This window comes from Delphinapterus leucas, chromosome 4 (assembly GCF_059928025.1).
Source record: "Delphinapterus leucas isolate spDelLeu-1000000601 "Yukka" chromosome 4, BTC_Dleu_Yukka2, whole genome shotgun sequence".
Taxonomy (NCBI): Eukaryota; Metazoa; Chordata; class Mammalia; order Artiodactyla; family Monodontidae; genus Delphinapterus; species Delphinapterus leucas.
This window is the reverse complement of record NC_143132.1, coordinates 146,944,529-146,965,429: the sequence shown is the minus strand read 5'-3', so window position 1 is coordinate 146,965,429 and position 20,901 is coordinate 146,944,529. Positions and strand designations below refer to the sequence as shown.

The window sequence follows — 20,901 nt, the reverse complement described above, 5'->3', positions numbered from 1 at the left end:
GGAGGAACCTGGCTTGCTGCAGTTGCTCTCTGTGGGTTGCGATTTTGACCTCCCAGTTGCTCTATTTTTATGGAGAGATGAATGAACAACGCGACTGCTGCCACCATCTTTTAGGAATCTCCTCCCTGAAGTCTGTATTTTTAAATTTAAACTGATTATTGCTCAAGGTCTACTTCAGAGTATGATGAACTGGGGCTATTAGTCATTCTAACAAAAAGGTAGTAAAATACCAGTGACCTTCAGACTGTAGTTCTGGGAAGCGTGGGCGACGTACGTGTGTGTGCATGTCTGTGTGTGTACGTACAGGCACCTCTGTTTTCCTTTCCTCACCCCACCTTAAACAGAGGGGATCCAGTATAGATCCAGTATAGATGAAATATTTTGTCTGAAGAAAAGATTACGTGGTTAGAACTGTCTGAACATCACTGCTCAGGAATCATCTTTTAAAATCAGTATTTAAGACATAAGTGAAGTGAACTGACTCCTAAAACAGATTTAGTATTTGCAGAGATAAATTGAACCAAGAACCACAATCAAAGTTGAAGCAAAAAACATATCTTTTAATAATCCCTCCTGTTTTTCAAAGGCTTGAGGAGAATACATACATTTATTACATTCCTTTACGTTTCTGTTAACAGTTTTTATTGGTCTTAGTTTTCTCCAATTGACTACCTGTTGCCTGCATATCAACTATGGTATAGAATGTGGTTCTTAAGTTGTCCAACTACTTACTTAGAACAAATGTGAAAATTTAAAGGGACACATGCTTAAAGTAATCTCAGAAATCATCAACCAAATTTGATTTTTTTCTACTGTGTATTATCTATTTAAAATTGTAATTTCCCTTGTAGATGTTACGAACGAAATGTTGAAAAGACCAACTTTAGAAAAAATAAAAACCAAACCCTAACTGTCAGTGTTTGTGCAGGAAGACGGGACTCCTCCTGGGTAATCCAGAGATCCCGGTGTGCACTCTAGGGTACCACATGCCCATGGAATTGGACCCCATGGACCTGCCTCTCACCCCCTGGATCAAAGAGACCGGGATTTGTAACCCTTTTGTAAGCAGAGAGATTTTCATGTCCCTAGATGGTAAGACCCCCAGGAAGCAAGGAGGGCAGTTATCATAGGGCCACACTGCAGTTCTGGAAAACCAGGAAAGAAAAGGGTAGGCTGCAGGGCAATAATTCTTCCAGAGACCTACAAGGTCCAACGGCAAGATCTATTGGTGGATTCCAATCCATTAGTTGGAATCTCCATATTTGACCACTGGTAAACATGACCTTCCCAGGAAGCCTCTAATTACTGTAATGTTCTTAAGTTTTCCAACCTGTCTGATACATACCAGCTTCTTTAACCTGAAGACTCAGATTAGTACTACTTGGGCCTTGTAACATCTGTCTGCAGAGCAACGTGCCAGCTCTGTAACCCCAGGCATTGTAAACCCTTATCCAGAAACTTGCCAGGAAGGGACAATACTGAAGGACTGTGTGCATAGAAAAGTTGTGAAAATAAAAAGAAAACTGGGATTTTGTGTTTATTTTAGAAATCAGAGGACTTTAAGGAAAAACATACAAACTGGCAGTAGATTACATTTGTCTCTTCTATAGGCAGAATCCTTCACTGAAAAATGGAGTGAATCAATGTTCATTCTCTCGAAACTTGTTTAATCATGTGTAATGCTAAGGAGAAGTCAAACTTGACGTGTGTATTATAAAATATAGCTCTTCTTCTGCCAGTGAATTAACTGCTCGTCAACTTGACAGGCTCAACTCTACTTTAAGTTATTACTGAGGTACTTGACCATCCTAAGGGTGCAAATACATAAGTTCTTAGTGGGCAGAATGGAACTGCAAAACTCAAGGGGAAGATGCCACAGAGGTCCACCAGTATGACGACAAAGGTGAAGCCATACTGTCAGTGAGAAAAATATTTTACTAATGACTAATGCAATTTAGATGTATCCACTTTTTGCTGCAACAGTTTCTTTTAGGTAAATTAAAGATCCCTAATGAGCTTTAAAAAACACATTAAGAATTCCCTGGCGGTCCAGTGGTTAGGGCTCCGTTCTTCCACTACGGGGGACACGGGTTCCATTCCTGGTTGGGGAACTAAGATCTCACATGCTGCGTGGCATGCCCAAAATAGTAATAATAAAATAAATAAATAAAACAATATCCTTTACCTCCTATCTTCTCTCTGAGGTAACTGACATAGAAGGTTAGAGCTCAAAGGGATTTTGGTGATTCTCTAACTGAAGTCCGTCACTTTACAACTGAAGCAACGTTGATCCATAGAGGTTTATTTAAAAATAAACACAACATTTATGCATCACTGAATCCCTTTGCTGTCCACCTGAAACTAACACAACATTGTTAATCAACTATGCTCCAATATAAAATAAAAAGTTAAAAAAATTAAATAAACACACCACTTAGTGTGTGCCCACAACACCAGGCACCAACGCACACGTTCTGAAGTAACCCCAGCAGCTCTGAAGGATTTCGTCATCCTCAATTTAGAGACGAAGAGTTCAGGAGACGGATGACTCTACCGAGAACACATATGCAGTGAGCCAGTTCCAGACCCAAGATTTAAATCTGTAATGTTTTAGCAGTTGTGTGGTTTGGTTCCCCACTCCCCTGGATCCCCTCAATTTCACACCTAATGTTAAGTGACCCTCCCAAGGTCATGCAACTAGAGTAATACTTGAATCCAGGTCTTCTGACATCAGGGATTTAGTGTATTCTCCCTTCTCCATTTCATTTTCATTATTGGGTAGTTAGGTACCTCCCTCAATGAAGTAGACCTTTAATACTATTTCTTAGTGACTCCTATGAGTAAAGTACTATGGTAGATGTTCAGTGTAGCATAAACGTCCTCAGAGTAAATGGATCAGCGTGTGCCAAGCTCTTATTTCACCTTATGACCACCACTTTTCCATTTTCTCAGTGGGTCTGATTTAATGTCCTCTTTCATCATCATTATCATTATTATTACTATTTTGGCATTAAGCCAGATAGTTGTGGGTAATATGGAAAAAGTATAGGATACAGAGTTCTTTGCCCTCGAGTACTTAAAATTTGGTTGGAGACACTAAGATCTGAATAAAGGAGTTAGAGGGACTTCCCTGGTGGCGCGGTGGATTTCGTGCTCCCCGGCCTGGGTTCGATCCCTGGTCAGGGGACTAGATCCCACATGCATGCTGCAACTAAGGAGCTGGTGAGCCACGACTAAGGAGCACATCGGCGCAACCAAATAAATAGAATAAATACGTAAGATAAAAAATGAATAGAGGAATTAGAAGAAAAAACAACCGTTAAATTGTGTCAACTAGAAGTCCAGATAAAACAGAGTAAAGACTGACATACAAAGGGTAGATGGCACGCAGGACCGACAAGAAGGCCTGGGATGGGGGAAGGCAGGAGACGGGGCTTCAGAAGGGACAGCAGGTGAGCGGCACAGTTCAGGAGGGTCTGTGTGGAGCCAGGGAAGGACACTCTGCAGGAGTTCATGGAAAGAAGGCTGCCTGGAAGTGCAGTGAGGCTTGGAACATCAGGGTTCCACAACCGTAATTTACAGAGTCATTGTCGATGACTGAAAATAAAACTAATAGTTACCATCTATTACTCCCTTTAGCGTCCTCCACTGCAACTCCATTACCTAAGGACTGTCAGGCCCATCTTCAGCTGGTGGAACTGAGGCTCGCTCAAGGCATCTTGCCCAAAGCCACAGGAAAAGTAAGTGGAGGCTCGGTCTTCCAAACCACGTCTGCTGGATGCCAAGCCCCACACTATTTCTGGCAGTTATTTCTCCATGAAAACCAACAGATTCAACAACCAAAAACGTCACCAAAGCACAAATCTTAGCCTTTCAACTGAAATTATTTTCAACCGTAACACCACAAAGGGAAAAACACACTTAAAAGATCAAAAGCCAAGGAAAGAAAACCTCACAGCCTGAGGTTTCTCTTGCAGCCAGACTGAAAAACTATAAGCACATGTCATGAAGTACATTATATGACCAATAGTTACTGTGAAATCCCAACAGAGCATACATTTCACGTTTAACAGGGCACTTACATTCCTTGTGGCCACCTTAACTGACTAATTGTTTCAGGGAAAAAGTGCTTTGAAGTTTTATCTCAGACTTTTCCATAGTAACATCTCATTTAAATTACCAAGGAAAAGAATTGCTGTTTTGCATTCATTTTGCAAACACATCACAGTGAACTCTATGGAGCCTCTGCAATTCTGAAAGAGCTGGCAAATAATAAATATATTGTTGGAAGAGAAATAAGGAAAGAAGACTCAGAGGTTAACTGTTATTTTGAAACAAGACCCAAAATCCTGTCAAGAGTTTACTATAATGCAAAGAAGAAACAACCCAAAGCTTTCATGAGAGACAGTCACAAAAGCAAGAATCACCAAGACTTCGTTACACAGGACACAACACGGTAGAAAACTAGCTGTGAGCTAATTGTGTATATCATGGCCCAATGCTTTTCACACAGCATTTATATGTGTACCTGTCTATTCAGGTACGAACTCTAGTATACTGCATTTAAACTTTTCTTTAATTTTTTTTTAAAAGAGCAAAATACCTATGTAAGCCCTTTTAAAAAATAAAATATCTAGTTTTGCCTCAATTTAAAAATCATGAAATCATGGCTTTGATATACTAGTTATATGCTTTTGCCAATATACGTTAAAATTAATATAGGTAATTACATTCTTAATGTTTATTCTGTACTACCAGTAATCATTGTGCGCACCTCCGGTAGTAAAGCACCATACTTTAAGAGATACCTTTACAGGTGTTCTCCTAATAAGGGGACAGTTAAAAAGTATTCCTCTATCACTGTGTAAATTGTTACACAATTCTAAAGAGTGTGAGCTCATACTCATAAATGCACACTAGTGCTTTGAGACGAGAAACTTGGTCAAACTAGAAAGTTTTGTAAAGTTTGAGGCATGCTACATAACTCTCAGTTACGGTTAAACAAATACATTTTTCCATTGATAGCTATTGTTCAAGAGAGCTTTTGTAGGTGTTCAATTAAAACGGTTTAAGGAGCTCTTTAAATATGCCACGATACTGGTCATTAGTTAAGGAAGAAAGCCAGCTGTACTAGAGACAGGAAGCTGAAGGATGAGTCAGATTTGGGGATGTAAAGGACAGGGAGAATTCCACAGGCCTGGCCTGGGGAGCAGCAGAAGTGAAGCCCACTTCTCTTGTTCACTAAAGGATTTCCAATTCAGCCACGGCATCACCACCAGCGGTCTCTCAAGTGCCAGAGTCATACACTTTCATCTTACAGTCCGGTAATGAATTTGTCAGATACTCTTAACCAGCAAAATCTAATGGGTCCTTCTGTGGGGAAAACTTATGGTATCACCACCAGTTCTAAAGTTTTAGACATTTCTGACTTTGGCGGGAAGGTGTTTAACATGAGATGAACTATACTATATCTGGTGTGATTTAAATTCCCTATTGCAGGGGGTAGCTGAGCTGCCTGGGTTCTGGGATCACACAGATCTCAGTTCCGTCTTAGTTCTGGCCACTCATTAGCTGTGCGACCTTGGGAAATTCTTTTTTTTTTTTTTTTTTTGCGGTACGCGGGCCTCTCACCGCTGTGGCCTCTCCCGTTGCGGAGCACGGGCTCCGGACGCGCAGGCTCAGCGGCCATGGCTCACGGGCCCAGCCGCTCCGCGGCATGTGGGATCTTCCCGGACCAGGGTACGAACCCGTGTCCCCTGCATCGGCAGGCGGACTCTCAACCACTGCGCCACCAGGGAAGCCCGGGAAATTCTTTAAGAAATTCTGTTGCAGGGTCTTCCCTGGTGGCGCAGCGGTTGAGAATCTGCCTGCTAATGCAGGGGACACGGGTTTGAGCCCTGGTCCGGGAGGATCCCACATGCTGCGGAGCAACTAGGCCCGTGAGCCACAACTAGTGAGCCTGCGTGTCTGGAGCCTGCGCTCCGCAACAGTGACAGGCCCACGCACCGCGATGAAGAGTGGCCCCCGCTCGCCACAACTAGAGAAAGCCCTTGCACGGAAACGAAGACCCAACACAGCAAAAAAGTAAATTAATAAATAGTTAAATAACAAATTCATTGTTTAAAAAAAAAAATTCTGTTTCAGTTCTTTCAATGGGGATAAGAACAGTACCTACATCGTAGGACTGCTGTGAGGATTCAATCATAGGACATGTAGAAATAGTGCTCAAAGAATAAAAATAATATGTGGATAATAATAAGAAGTCAATATATGTCAGCTAGCATTACAAGAAGCAGCATCCCTTTGTATGAGACAAAAATTAAGATGACAATTCGAGTATCAGTAAAAGCTCGGGTTACAACACACTTGCCTTTCAGAAGATGTTAGGTAAATAATTTTCTAAGATAAAGATGTGTAGCTGTAGTCTTTGAGTCTATATTGCTAATTGGATCATTTGTATTGGGGATTTCACATATATATGTTCAAAAAACATCTGCTAATTAACGGAGCATTTTCTCATATATTATCTCATTGGATTCCCACCACAAACCCTAAGTAAGCAGCACAAGTATTATTCACATTCTGTAGATGAGGAAACTGAAGTTCAGAAAGGTGCTTTAATCGTCCCACAATTACAGTAACTGGAGAAGCACTTCTCACTACGTCACCTTTGCCTTTAACAGCTGCTACTTGTTCACACTCACTAAAGAAATGAGTGTTACATAATTAAATGTTGATTTAAGATGACTGTTAATTTGTGTTGCTTTGGATGTAAGTAGAATTTACGAAGTATTTTTCAGCACCATAAAATTTCTAAATTAATTCTAATGGATGTATATATAGTTCTCTCTCTATCCTTATTAGGTTCTAGAATAGTATCCTGTTTGGAAGGCCCTAGAAAGGAATGCAAACATGTATATCAATAGTTGATGTTATTCAGATGCTAAACAGACATCCTTCCTAGACTGGCTTACTGCTCCAGAGCCAAGTTATTCTAGAACACTGCAATCACACGGTAGTGTAACTAAGCTGTTTTTCATGAAAGGTAGGATACTGGCTTTATTTTGTCCCCTTGGAAAAAAGTAGCAAGCACATTTAAATAGTGGATGAAACAATCTACCATCTACACAAAATACGTTGACAATATTGTTGACTGCACAGGTCAGCTTCTGGCCTCCCCTTCAAAGACCACCCTTGTTACTGTTACAGAGGATTGTTCTCTTGTGCTATGGCCAGGCTAAGCTCCTCTGCCAGAGTTGTCGATTTCCTGCTAAATGTAAGCCAGGGCTTCAAGGTATCACGTGCCCACAACAGTGATGTGTGATATGCAAACATGCAATCTTTTCATGAAGGCCAATGTTCATATGTTCTGTACGTTTTAATTTATCGAGAATATTATGATCTTTAACATATTTATTAAAATTGGTTTAATGAAAATGGCTAGCATTAACCCCTCTGATTCTTTTGAGTTGAAAACAGAGGACCAGGTGATGTTACAATAAATGACAGTCACTCAGCATGAAGGAGTTTATAACTGCACCGGAATAAACTTAAAATGGGTTTAGTCTGAAACATAATGAGGTGGCCAATGGTTACTATATTATGCTGGGTAGTAATTAAGGAGAAATAATAAGTGACTTAGGTACCAGTTTTTAAATGCCAGCCAAAAATTAAAAAAAACAATGGGGAGGAAAGAGAGCAGCTCATCAGATGCAGAAGCTGCTCTGTGCAGACGTCTGGCATCCTGGGACCCAGGAGCTCAGGCCATCTCAAGTCACTGGCAAGAGGGTCTCATGGCCCAAATGTTCCATGAGACTTGGACTGAGGGCCATGGCTACTCCTGGTTACTAGGAGTCCCCGTACGGCAGACACCAAGTCTTGGGTCTCTCCCTGGCTTACAGTGATGCCATATCTTCTCTGATGTGAGAAGTTAAACTGACTTGGGCATCTAGGTTACAGGCTCAGATTCTCCTTCCTAATTCCAGGTTGACTAGAATTCTCCCAATTAATATGATTTAAATAGGAAAGGTTGCTATAGGGTGTGGCCACTAGTCAACCTGCCTTAAAAGTGGTTTAGTTTAGTGGATTATCAACTTTTCTCTCTCAGCTCCCTTATGTGAGTGTTTTTTGGGGGGGGGGAGACTGAACGGTAGTTCTGAGTAAGAGGCACTTATAAGAAAAGGCAGGTCTTTTAAGGAACCTCCACAGTGGCTGCACCAATTTACATTCCCACCAACAGTGCAGGAGGGTTCCCTTTTCTCCACACCCTCTCCAGCATTTATTGTTTGTAGGCATTTTGATGACAGCCATTCTGACCGGTGTGAGGTGGTACCTCATTGTAGTTTTGATTTGCATTTCTCTAAAAATTCACGATGTTCATATGATCCAGCAATTCAACTCCTGGGCATATATCAGGAAAATATGAAAACTCTTAATTCGAAAACAACACACGCACCCCAGTGTTCATAGCAGCACTATTCACAATAGCCAAGACATGGAAACAACCTAAATGTCCATCAAGAGATGAATGGATAAAGATGTGGTATATACATATACACACGCACACACACACACACACACACAGACACACACACACGCAATGGAATACTACTCAGCCATAAAAAAGAATGAAAATTTGCCATTTGCAGCAACATGGATAGACCTAGAGATTATCATACCAAGGGAAATAAGTCAGACAGAGAAAGACAAATACCATGTGATATCACTTACATGTAGAATCTAAAAAGATGATTCAAATGAATTTATTTACAAAACAGAAACAGACTCACAGACATAGAAAACAAACTTATGGCTACCAAAGGGGGAAGGGGGGAGGGATAAATTAGAAAGTTGGGATTAATAGATACACACTATTATATATAAAAGAGATAAACAACAAGGACCTACTGTACAGCACAGGGAACTATATTCAATATCTTGTAATAACCTATAATAGAAAAGACTCTGAAAAAGGATATACATATACATACATATGTATGTGCGTGTATATACATATATAAAACAATCACTTTGCTGCACACCTGTAACACTGTAAATGAACTATACTTCAATAAAAAAAGAAGGAAAAGGCAAGTCCTTCAGGAATGGAACATTTAATAACTGCAACATCTGTTGACCCCTTCTAGGTGTGTATATGGCATCTCCCCTGTAGACAGCCTTAACCATGTAATTTGCAATGAGAATAATTTATTATACTGTCTCCTATATACCAGGCACTGCTACATGCACTTTACGTCCCAATCAGGATGGGGTGCTATTATACACCATCCCGGTTTTACAGACAAGGAAACTGAGGCCCAGAGAGGTTCAGTAACTTGCTCAAGTCACACTGACGCTAAGTGGCTCCAGAGTCCTTAACCGATAAGTTACCTGATCGCTGTAAAAGGACTCTTGTATCAGATATGCAGACAGTAGCGTGTAAGAGACAGTGAGGGATGCAAAAGATGAGGTGGCTGGGCATCAAAAGCAACCTTCTTCCATGTTGATAACTGGTCGAGAATTGGTCTCGTTCTTCCCATGCCCTAGGAGTGCCCAGGTATCACTGAACTCTTGTCTTGTCTCTAACTCCACACATTCCCCTCCCGTCTGCTGAGACTGGTGTGGACCTAGCACCCAGGACTGGGGCAAGACGGTTAGTTTCCTGAGCTGGGGTGCAGAAACCTGAGGACTCAGCCTGGGTCATGCAGAGCTAACAGGAGCGTGAGAAGCTGCAGTTTTTCATCACACATTATCACACGCCTGTGTAGATAGTTAAAAACTATCAATGGAGACCAAGGGGGGAGATTCATTGGTCTTTCAAAGTAAACTTAATAATCTCTGGCATTTGTTACCACATAAAGAGAATCAGCATTTTAAGCTTGTGTCCTCCTTTAGATGGGCAGCTTGAAAGTACTACTCCTCCAAAATTCTAACAGACGTTCTTTTTTTTTTTTAATTTTTTTCGGTACGCGGGCCTCTCACTACTGTGGCTTCTCCCGTTGCGAAGCACAGGCTCCGGACGCGCAGGCTCAGCGGCCAGGGCTCACGGGCCCAGCCGCTCCGCGGCATGTGGGATCCTCCCGGACCGGGGCACGAACCCGCGTCCCCTGCATCGGCAGGCGGACTCTCAACCACTGCGCCACCAGGGAAGCCCCTAACAGACGTTCTTGATACACATTTGGTGACAAAGGCATACAGTCACACACAGTTCTTAGCAATAGGAAGAATAATCAGCATATAAAGTAGAGAAAACATTCGATAATGAAGACATCCAGCTGGAATCAATACCACACAGTGACAGCAACAGGGAAACATTTTTGAATTATGCTGTGTATCAATATAATATTTCATACTGAATTATGCTAATCTTGTATTAGTAGAAATGAAAAATATGTTACACTGTATTCCAAGTAAATCCCAGAGTAGGGTATTTACGACGAATCAGTCCACTCCCAAGTTTACACTGCAACCAGAACTGGATGGAATTACAGTTTGTTATAATTTCAGAAAACCTTATATAGTAAATGAAAATCACGTTTAATATAAATGTCACATCATAGAGTCATTTTATTCTTGAAGTAACAGTTTTACTGGAGTATTGTGAGCTTTCAGAATACGCAATGTAATCAAGACATTTCAAGTAGAAATATATTCACTTCGCATTTAAAATGTAACAAACATGCAATAGCAAAATCATGGGAATATGATGAATTCTTCTCATGCTAGAAATATCTGTCTTGCAGATTAGATGGAAAGAAGACAAGTTGTGGCTTATTATATCAACTAAAATAAATAAGAAATGCAAGTCATGATATTTTATCCATACGAAAAATCCTTTTAAAGGTAAATGATACTAATGGTGACTAGAAAATTGTTCAGAATACTATGGTCTATGAATAGATGCCTACTTTACTTGACTAGTATGAATTTATAATTTCCTAACATGAATATATAAAATTTCTTATTTTTACGAATATCTTTGAGTCAAGAATCAAGAACACACTGCAGCACAGCTTAAGACCTGATATTCATTTACCGGTTAGTTTCAATTGAATAAACTGAAGACAACAACATCCGAATCAAAACTACCTAGCGAGCTTCTGCTAATTATGGCAAAATGGAGCAAAGATCACACACAGTGTTGATCAGCACACTTGCTTTGCGGTTGCCTTCTAGGTCTGTCACCAGCAACTTGTGGGTTTGGAGTTCCATTTATAGTGGTGGTGCTGGGTTTACAGGGGCTCATCTAAATTGTTTCTCCAGCCCTCCTGAATACCGCACACATTTTAAGAAAGCAACCTGGGGCCAACTCCACGGTTGATGGCCTTGAAACTGTTTCAACTTAGACTAACAGAGGCAGTGTACGGCTGTGGACAGACATGAAATTTAGTGCTTGTACAACTGGTTTTCCCCTTCTACCAATCACTGCTGTGAGAGCCTCAGTTTCCTTATCTAGAAAATGAAAATAGTAAAACCCATCAGTAGTTCTCTGTGGAAATTAAAGTATTTTGTGAATTACACAATATTGTAAGAATTTCCAGCACCTAAAACAATAGGCTATGTTCACGTGGACACAGTACATGGTCAAAAGGTGGATGAATGTAATGATTCCTTGATATTAATATAGTAACTTAGTAATTAAGCATGCTGTTTTGTTCAGGTATTTACTTCTCCTTGGAATGTCCTTCACCACTTTCACTTCCTTCAGCCTAGGCATGTCCAAATTTTTACGATCCTTTAAGGCCAAGCTCAAAAACCACCTCTTCCAAAATCACTCCAATGATAACCTTGATGGAAAAAAATCTCTCTTTCCTGTAATCACCAAAGAGCTTTGTATTATCCTCATCCTCCTTATATTATTTTTCTATATATTTAATCTCCTCTGATTATATATCAATAAAGATTAGAGCATGCCGTCAAACATCTCATTAATCCTAATAATAGTAATAAGAAGAAGAAGCTCTAGAGGGCTTATTATACACCAAAAATCATATACAGTAGGTCCCCTACATATGAACAAGTTCAGTTCCAAGAGCACACTCATAAGGCCAATTTGTTCTTAAGCCCAACAAAGTTAGCCTAGGTACCCAACTAACACAATCAGCTATATAGCACTGCACTGTAATAGTTTTATAATACTTTTCACACAACTAATACGTAAAAAGCAAACAAACAAAAAATAAAGAAAACATTTTTAATCTTACAGTGCAGTACCTTGAAAAGAACAGTAGTGCAGTACAGCAGCTGGCATCCAGGGGCTGGCATCGAGGGAACAGGCAGGAAGAGTTACTGACTGGAGGAGGGAGGGGAGGTGGGAGATGGCAGAGCTGAGGGATCGTCAGCAATAGAGGACAGAGGGCAACCTGCAGTGTCACTCACGCCTGACGCTGATGGCACAGGATCTGGTTCCTTGCTGGATTCAATTCTATCCACCCTCTTGAAAAAACGATCCAGTGATGCCTGGGTAGTAGCTCTTTTTTTCTCGTCATAGATGACACGGTAGCACTGGGTTGCATTCTGAGCGGCTGCTGCAACCTCCGTGTACCGTTCTACCTTCTGATCCTGTACCTCAAAAACTAACAGCGCCGCCTCAAGTAAAGAAAATCCCCTGCCGTTTCCTGCGTTGTGAATCTCTTCGTTTCTTCAGTTACTTCTTCTTCCTCTTGCTTCTCTTCGTCCTTTCTCTGGGCCCCCAATTCCATCAGGTCTTCATTAGTAAGCCCCACACTTGCATCTTTGAAAGCTCGCAACTTGAAGGTTTGTATGTAGGGGACTTACTGTAGAGTGTGAGAGCGTTTTATATAACCTACGAGGTAGGTACCACTACCACTTTATAGATGAGCAAACAGGAGACAGAGATGGTAGGGCCAGGGTTCGAGCCTGAACCCTAAGCTAAACCACCCGCATCCTGCGTGGCAGGCCAAGAAGGCATAGTGACCATCAGGTCATCTAGGTGGTTGTGATTTGGCAGAGACCTGAACCCAGGTCTTCTGACTTCAACTCCAGCGTTTTCTGAAGCGCTTTACCTGCATCTCTGGCTTTCACACTGACTCCAACTGTGTGCCAAAGGACCTCCGAGAGGCAGCTCAACAGCTGAAAGTGCCCACCAATCACAGCTGGTCCAAATCATAAAATAACTCGGACTTCGAAGTGTCACCCACCGGGTTGCTGCTGCCCAGCGCTGCCATGAAGGTGACAGCCAGCTTAGTCACTAACCTCCCTGCCAGGCCTGACCCCCACCCAAACTCACAGGATTTGAAACCAAGGGGGATAAAAACCTTTTAGCCGGCAGTCCCCGGTCTTTTTGGCACCAGGGCTAGTTTCATGGAAGACAGTTTTTCCACAGACCGGGGGAGTGGGGAGGAGATGGTGTGAGGATGATTCAAGCACGTTACATTTATTGTGCACTTTATTTCTATTATTATTACACTGTAACATATAATGAGATAATTATACAACTCGCCATCATGCTGACAGGAGGCGGAGCTCAGGCGGTAACGCGAGCAATGGGGAGTGGCTGTAAATACAGATGAAGCTTCGCTCGCTCGCCCGCCCGCCGCTCACCTCCTGCTGTGCGGCCTGGTTCCTAACAGGCCACGGACCAATACCGGTCCATGGCCTGGGGGTTGGGGACCCCTGCTTTTAGCTACTCAGAATAAAATTATTTAGCACAAAGTAAACTTTATATTTTCTTCTTTTCCTTGTGATCATTTAAAACTAATAAAGTTATTTGATTCATTATACAGAAAAGATGCTGAGAGAAGGGGGCTTCGTTCTGGTCTGTGGTTTTCCCAGATCACACAAGTTCTGAGGAATACAGAATTAAGTTAGGCAAAGTAGCTCTTTGCTAGCAGACCTTCTTCAGAAATTTCCCTTACAACCTACAATGGCCGAGGCACGGATAACTGGCTCACGCGCTGAGTTTGTGCAGCAGCCCTCAGAGCAATAGAAGGGTTCGTACAGAGGCCCGGGGGTGTTTATGTAGCTCCCCTATTGTAAAATAGCATTTGCTTTTCTTTTTTCCTCCTCATATTTTGGTTCACGCATATGTTGCTTCATAATCGTGCGTGCGTTTGTAAACACGTTATGGTTCTTTTAGCACTCACTTATTTTCTCATGCTCAGAAGCCTGAGCAGAACTAAAATGTATCAGTTAAGCAAACTTTAATGGCAGCTGAACTAATTTTGAGTGTAATTCAGCTATATGCACTGGTTACAAGTTTTGCTCTTAGTGTCTCTCATCTTTCCTAGCCACCTCTGAGCAGAGTGCTTATGAAAGAAAAAAAAAATTCATTTTGTTCTAGATAACTGAAGGATGAAAAATAAATTTCAAGAACAAGAGTCCCAGGAGCCCAGGCTGGCCTTTATGGAACTTCCCATAGTTAGATTTGTTTATTAAAAATACGAAAAAGTACTGGCAGGCTTTGAAAACATAAGAGGGGTCAATAACTTGTGAGCACACACACGATCTGTGTTTAGTTTCAACGTGTGTGGCACCTCAATTAAGGCAGGAGAGAGCTAGTTCACACCACCACTTGCAAAAGATGAGGTAGAATCTGAGTTATTAAATCAGCCTGTACGTAAAACACAGGTGACTCATGATTACCTTACTTTTTGATTTACCCATATTTACTTGACTTGTTTGGCAGACGCAAAAGGCACTTCCGGGACTTCCCTGGTGGTCCAGTGGTTGAGACTCTGCGCCCCAATGCAGGGGGCCCGGGTTTGATCCCTGGTCGGGGAACTAGATCCCACATGCATGCCGCAACGAGGAGTTCACGTGCCACAACTAAGGAGCACGCCAGCCGCAACTGAGACCCGGCGTAACCAAAAAAAAAAAAAAAGGCACTTCCTATTGGCATTTAAGTTGGCGCTGAGAGTTCAGCTAGGTAGCTGAATCGCTTAATTTCAGCTCTGTTGACAGTTCTGTCCCTCGACTTACTCTGCATGCCGGGAAGCCTTTTGGAAAGCCAGCGTTTCAGGTCTCCCAGAAAGAGGAGAGAGCAAAACCTGCAGTCAGCTGTTTCTTGGCAGGGATAGCCCTGACTATGGCAGAAAGCCAGGACGAGCCTAGTGAGCTCTTAGACTTCTTTGGGATCAAGTCCCCACCCCTGACTTGAGAGAATCTCTGACACATCCATCAAGGAGCAAAGCACACTGCCACATGGAACGCAAGCAGACCAAAAACGTTCCTAACATCTCCTGTGCAATGTGAAGAATCTGAGATCAACTGCAGCTAGATTAGTAAATACATTGTATGGCTTAAAAGGAGGTAGGCTTTTCTTTTAGTGTTTGCATTTTATGCAGTTTAAGAAGCTTGGCACCTTAAGACTTCCACATAGTTCAAATACAGCTTGAAAAGCACTGTTATTCTAGGTGTGTTTACACGGCATTATTTCTCATGTAAGCATACCCGCACATCACCCGAAAGTGAAAGGCAGCTGTCGGATGACCCTGGCAGCAGGTGGGGGCGTGGGCTATGCTCTCTGGTTTACGAGGTGACAGTTCTCCTTGTCCCTATGTAGGCAAAGGCGCTAGCGTTCCTCCTATCACATCTGCTTGCTAGCTTCCTCTAGCTTACGACTCTGTTGTCTTAGGCTTTCTGAGAATTTATTCCATAGTTTCTGTTTTAAAGTTCTCTGAGACTAAAGAAGACACGAGGCAGAACATGAGGCTTAAATCGGATTTCAGAGGGCAGATGGAAAGCACTTAGATAGGAGATGCCCTTAAAGGTCTAACCCAGCTCTCAGCTTTTAAAACTGGGACTCCTCTCATGGGTAGCACCATTTCAAATAAACCATTCTTTTTCAAGGCTTTTCGTTTTTCTAAAATAGTAAACTCTTTCTAATAATCTGCTATAAATTAATAACTAATAAACATACCATATGAAAGAAGTAAATTATTACATGTAAGTACTACAAAGTTTTAAAAAATCAGTTACAAAGTATGAAAATCAATCAAATTTAAGAGCAGCTAATGAGCATCGAAAAAGCTCATTTGCTTATAAAAAATCCAAATAGTACAAAACTGAGGAAAGTAAAACACTGTCGCTTAGTCTTCCTGTTAAGTTGCGTCAGCCTATGATTCTAACAGGTACCTGAACTCAGCGTCAGAATTTTACACAATCTGCAAATATCTCACAAATGCTGCTTCCCTACCGTGAAACTCAAGAGTACAGAAAACTGCTTCTTTCAGGTTATTTTACGGCAGGCGGCTGAGCTATTTGCTTTCGGTCATTTGTCTTCTGTGAGAGCAACTCTGGGGACGCTCAGGAAGAGGGTCCTCAAGGTATTATTAACATCTTAAAACTTAAGAGGTGCTTCCTGGGCCAGTGTGCAAATACACCCTGGAAAGAAAGCTGTGACACTGTGCCCTAGAATAAAGCTCTGTCAGTTGCCGACAATCAGGAAAACCTATAATTAAAATTTTAATTATTATTTGCTTTGTAAGGTGGCTTACGTGCAATATCTTGATTTATACTCTATTAGGATTTTCAGTGATTTCCCTTCCGGACTCAGAAAGGCTTATAAATGGATTTTTTAAATCCCCAAACTACCAGTTCTAGTCATCTAAAAGTTGTACCATTTTAAAAAAATTTCTTTTTTCTTCCAGTTTAATTGAGATATAATTGACACGCAGCACTGTATAAGTTTAAGGTGGGCAGCATAATGACTTGACTTACATACACCATGAAATGATGATCACAGTAAGTTTAGTGAACATCCATCATCTCTTATGCTACAAAATTAAAGAAATAGAAAGAAAGTTTTTTCCTTGTAATGAGAACTCTTAGGATTCAGTCTCTTAACAACTTTCATGTATAATGTATTTGTACTATTTATAAATGAGAAGTGAACATGAAGAAAGAGAAAGTATGCTAAAACTTTGATCTTGGGTTTCTTGCTGTTGTTAATACTTTGGGTATTTACTCTGCTGAACTTCCTTTAAACCGTATTCACACCAACCCTCTCTTTAAAAATGGGTTAAAGTATTTTCTCTTTTGCTCACAATGAAAAGTAACAATCAAAGATCTAGAATTTAATGTATAGGAACAACAGCATTAACAGGCATATGACAAAACAAAGCACTGTGATAGGAAAATGGTAAAATAACCCTGTAATAATAAAATACTCTGCCACAAATTACTCTAGGTTCCTTAAAAATTCAGTCTTATAAAAACTTTGTCTTTATGAGATAACCAACCACATCCGCTCCCCCCTGCCCTTTAGATATTGCTCTCTCTCTCTTTTTTTTCATTCTTAGCCACCTACTGTCTTAATGAAACATACATCAATTTCTTAAAACCCCACTAACACAGACATTTCTCGTCAAGAGAATATGAACATATTCCTCATAAAAATAATGAACCACTGTATAAAGAATAAAATCGAAATCACTGTAACACAAAGCATACTTCTATGTTTTTCAAGTTGTATAAGAAATTTATTACCGTATTACTTTATTTTAGATTTCTTAGAGTGGAAAGTTTGCCTGCTACGTTGATAGCAGAGAGAACACAACTTGTCCTGCATAATCGAGATCCCTTAAGAGGTAACACAGTTCAGTGGTTAAAAGACTGACTTGCTAGGTTCAAATTCTGGTCCTGCCACTGACCAGCTAAGTAACCTTGGCTGAATTCCTGTGTATTCTGTGCCTCAGCTTCCTCACCTGTAAAATTATGACAATATTATCTCTCAGGGATGTTCTGAAGTTGCCATGCTGTGAAACTTACATAAGTGCTACCCACTGCTGATGTGATGATTCTTCTTTTGGATGCATACACAGCTATGTTAACAGATACAAATGGATGGCATGAGAAAATACGATGTAAGCAATTTTTAAAAATAAGCTTTAAGAAATTTGAGAATCGTTTCAGAGCTATAGAAAAACTGCACAGATAGTACAGAGAGTTCCCATATACCCCGCACATAATTTCCCTTATTCACATCTTACCGTGTAAGCAATCTTTAATGATAGCCCAATAATGGAAGGACATTTACTATAGTAGTTAAAACTACAAATTTAATTAACCTGTAATCTCAGTAACCCACCTATCAGAACCAAACTTTGAAACTTCTAAGTACTGTATTATAATGAGTACATGCTGAATTTAATGTTTTGGTAATAGCACTGCACTTACTGTACTAATGTAGGATATTTTATAGTCTCATTTAAAAAGGAATAATAAAATGAGAAAGGTATTTTACTGTGTGTGATTACTTCTATATATATATTGAAGTTGCAAATTAAAACGTGTGAAGAAGAAAATAAAGCTGGGATATTTAAACAGATATTACTTCATAATTTTAAGACGGAATTTCTCAAGATCATAAAGTAATTAAAGCTACATAAGGGCAATACGGGTGAATACATTTTGAGATGAGAATTTTTAACTTAGGTATTTTCTGACTGTTACAGAATCACATTTACAATAATGCATATAATACAAGGAAAATTTTTCTGGGTTATTAAGGGAATAGAGGTAGAGAGGTACACCCGTAGAAATGTTCAAAGACAGCTCAGGCCCATGGCGTTAAGTGTAGGCATATTCACTGTCCAATTTAGCAGCCACTAGTCATACATGGAGAATTAAATTTACATGAATTAAAATTAAATTAAGTTAAAAATTAAATTCCTCGGTTGCACTACATTTCAAGCACTCAGTAGCCGCGTGTGGTTAGTGGTTACTGTATTGGAAAGTGCAGCTGTGGAACATTTCCACCACTGCAGAAAGTTCCATGGAACAGAACTGCTCAGATAGCCACAGACTGTTTCACTAATTACGCGTAAGCTGAGTCTCAACCAAGAGCCTTCACCTCCTAACCAAACAATTTCTATTAAACTTGCCCAAATGAAGCAAAGGGACCCAAAGGAGGCTTACATCTCGTTTTCTGAAGTGTTTAAGGGGATGAAAGGGAAGAGGGTCTGGCTAATTCTCACATCAGACAAACGGCCACCAAGAAATGGAAAACGTGCTGAGGTCCTCAGAGCCGTGGCTGTACTCACGTGGTGGGGTGGCAGGGGCCAGCGGCCAGGGGGACTCCTCTTCGGGGGTACATGTCCTCACTAGGGGAGGGGCCCCCATATGGGGCCTTCGCACTGGTGGGACCTTCCCCATTATGGGGCTGGGGTTCCTGCCAGTGAAAAATGGGAAATTTCACTGTTAGCCAGCTTTGAGTCTTTCCCTATGTGAGATATTAAAAATGCTGCTTACTTGATTATTCAGTTAAGTCAAAGCAGGGTTATATGAGATAAATTCTCAGAACTGATTAACCATGACTGTGATGATTCTCCCTGCCCCTCAGTCTCCCCGGAAAAATAACCAGCAGCGGGACTGCAACTGTTCAAATCTTAGATCTAGTCACATACCAAAAAGATGAGATTGAACCAGACAACAGTTTTCCCAATCAAGACAAAAAATCAGGATAATTGTTTTTTAATGATCAGTGATGGGCAGTGGTGGAAAGAGAAAATGTAAGCAGATGTAATAAAAACCTCACAAAATCCTACGGCTCCTTATTCTCACCCCATGCAAGCATCTAAAATGAGAGCTAAAAATGAGAAGCAAATGCTCGAATTCCATCCACTTACTTCTCCTGACCGTTTTGTGACTTGGGAGTGATTAATGGTGATCAAATGGTCAAAACAAGGATCTGTTGTTGTTTTTTCAAACAAATTTTAAGAAATCCATGTAAGCAGCTTGTTGATGCCTAATAATGTGGCTAACGATAAAAATCCCCCATGAACGCTTTCATGCACAAAATGTTTTCTACTGGTGCGAGATGAGCATTTTCATGGTTTTAGCTGTAACGTGCACACTTACGGTGGAATATTTCTACGGACATTCTGAAACGGGAAGCATTACCCTAAATTTCTCCAGTTCAAACTCCTTTTGCCTGTATATTTTACAATGGCATACTTTAGGGCGGTAAGGTCAGAGGCCCATATTAATAAAATACTATGGATTCCTCTGGATAATGGATAACATCACACTTCTAAAAAGCACTGAAAATGAGACAGGCTGGGACCTGGGACCCTCTGCTGCAGTGCTTGCACCTAGAAAAACGTCTCCTCCAGCAACAAAATACAAAGTAACTATAAGGGACTAAAAATAGCTGCGTGCATGCACAGCTGGGGCAAATTATGGACAAGAAGATACAAAAAGACCAGAAAAAACCCCAACTGCCATTTCTGAAGAGCCGGGAGCAAAAGCAGGGCACTGCGCATGCCCCCTGCACTCAGCACCACCTAAGGGGTGGGCAGACCACCTAAGCCACACCTCCGGCCCAACCCCCAGACACATCCCTACCCTCACCCCACATAAGGAACCAGCTGGGCCCCCTTGGGGAGCGAGCAAGCAAGGGAACGTTTTACTTGTTTCTGATCCCCTCTGCTGCAGCAGGGGCCCCAATAAAGCCTTGCCTGAACTTCTTGTCTGGCCGCTCATCCATTTCTTTTGATTAAGGAAGCCAAGATCTCTGGTCGGTAACAAAAAGATGCGAAAATTTCAGTTTGTGGTTTACCCTGAGATGCAAACAGGACTTGTGCACTGAAACACACGATTTTTCCTACCAGGTACCACAGATGGTGGTTCTGCCAGATTTGCTTCTCCTAATCTCTTGAGTTGCAGCTTTCCCCTCTCATCTCTTATAATTACCTGTGCTCCCAGACAGCAATCAGAGGTCAGGTTACTGCAAAGTACACTTCTCTGTCTGTCCTACAGTGAGACTGGGGGATGGAGAAGGGAATCGTAAGCAGGAAAAGCTACTTTACATAAAATTAGATGCTAGATTGGAATATAAATTATAGACCTAAAAGAGAAATTATAAACCTTCCAATTCATAACAGAAATGCCTTTCAGATAGTTGGAAGGTATCTAGAATCTAAGTACTTAATGTTTAAG

General features: G+C 41.0%; 1 protein-coding gene across 6 annotated transcripts in view; it reads right to left on the bottom strand.

The window, feature by feature from the left end:
- Window positions 1–20,901, bottom strand: part of UBE2E2 (ubiquitin conjugating enzyme E2 E2) — a 349,817-nt gene that overhangs the window by 115,877 nt on the left and 213,039 nt on the right. For 2 of the 6 annotated variants that reach the window (XR_016393147.1, XR_016393146.1), the window contains exon 4: window positions 19,005–19,132. The exons of the other annotated variants lie outside the window; for them this stretch is intronic. The gene's annotated coding sequence lies outside the window, so the exon portion shown is untranslated. The remainder of the gene's footprint in view (window positions 1–19,004; window positions 19,133–20,901) is intronic. 6 annotated transcript variants of the gene reach the window in all.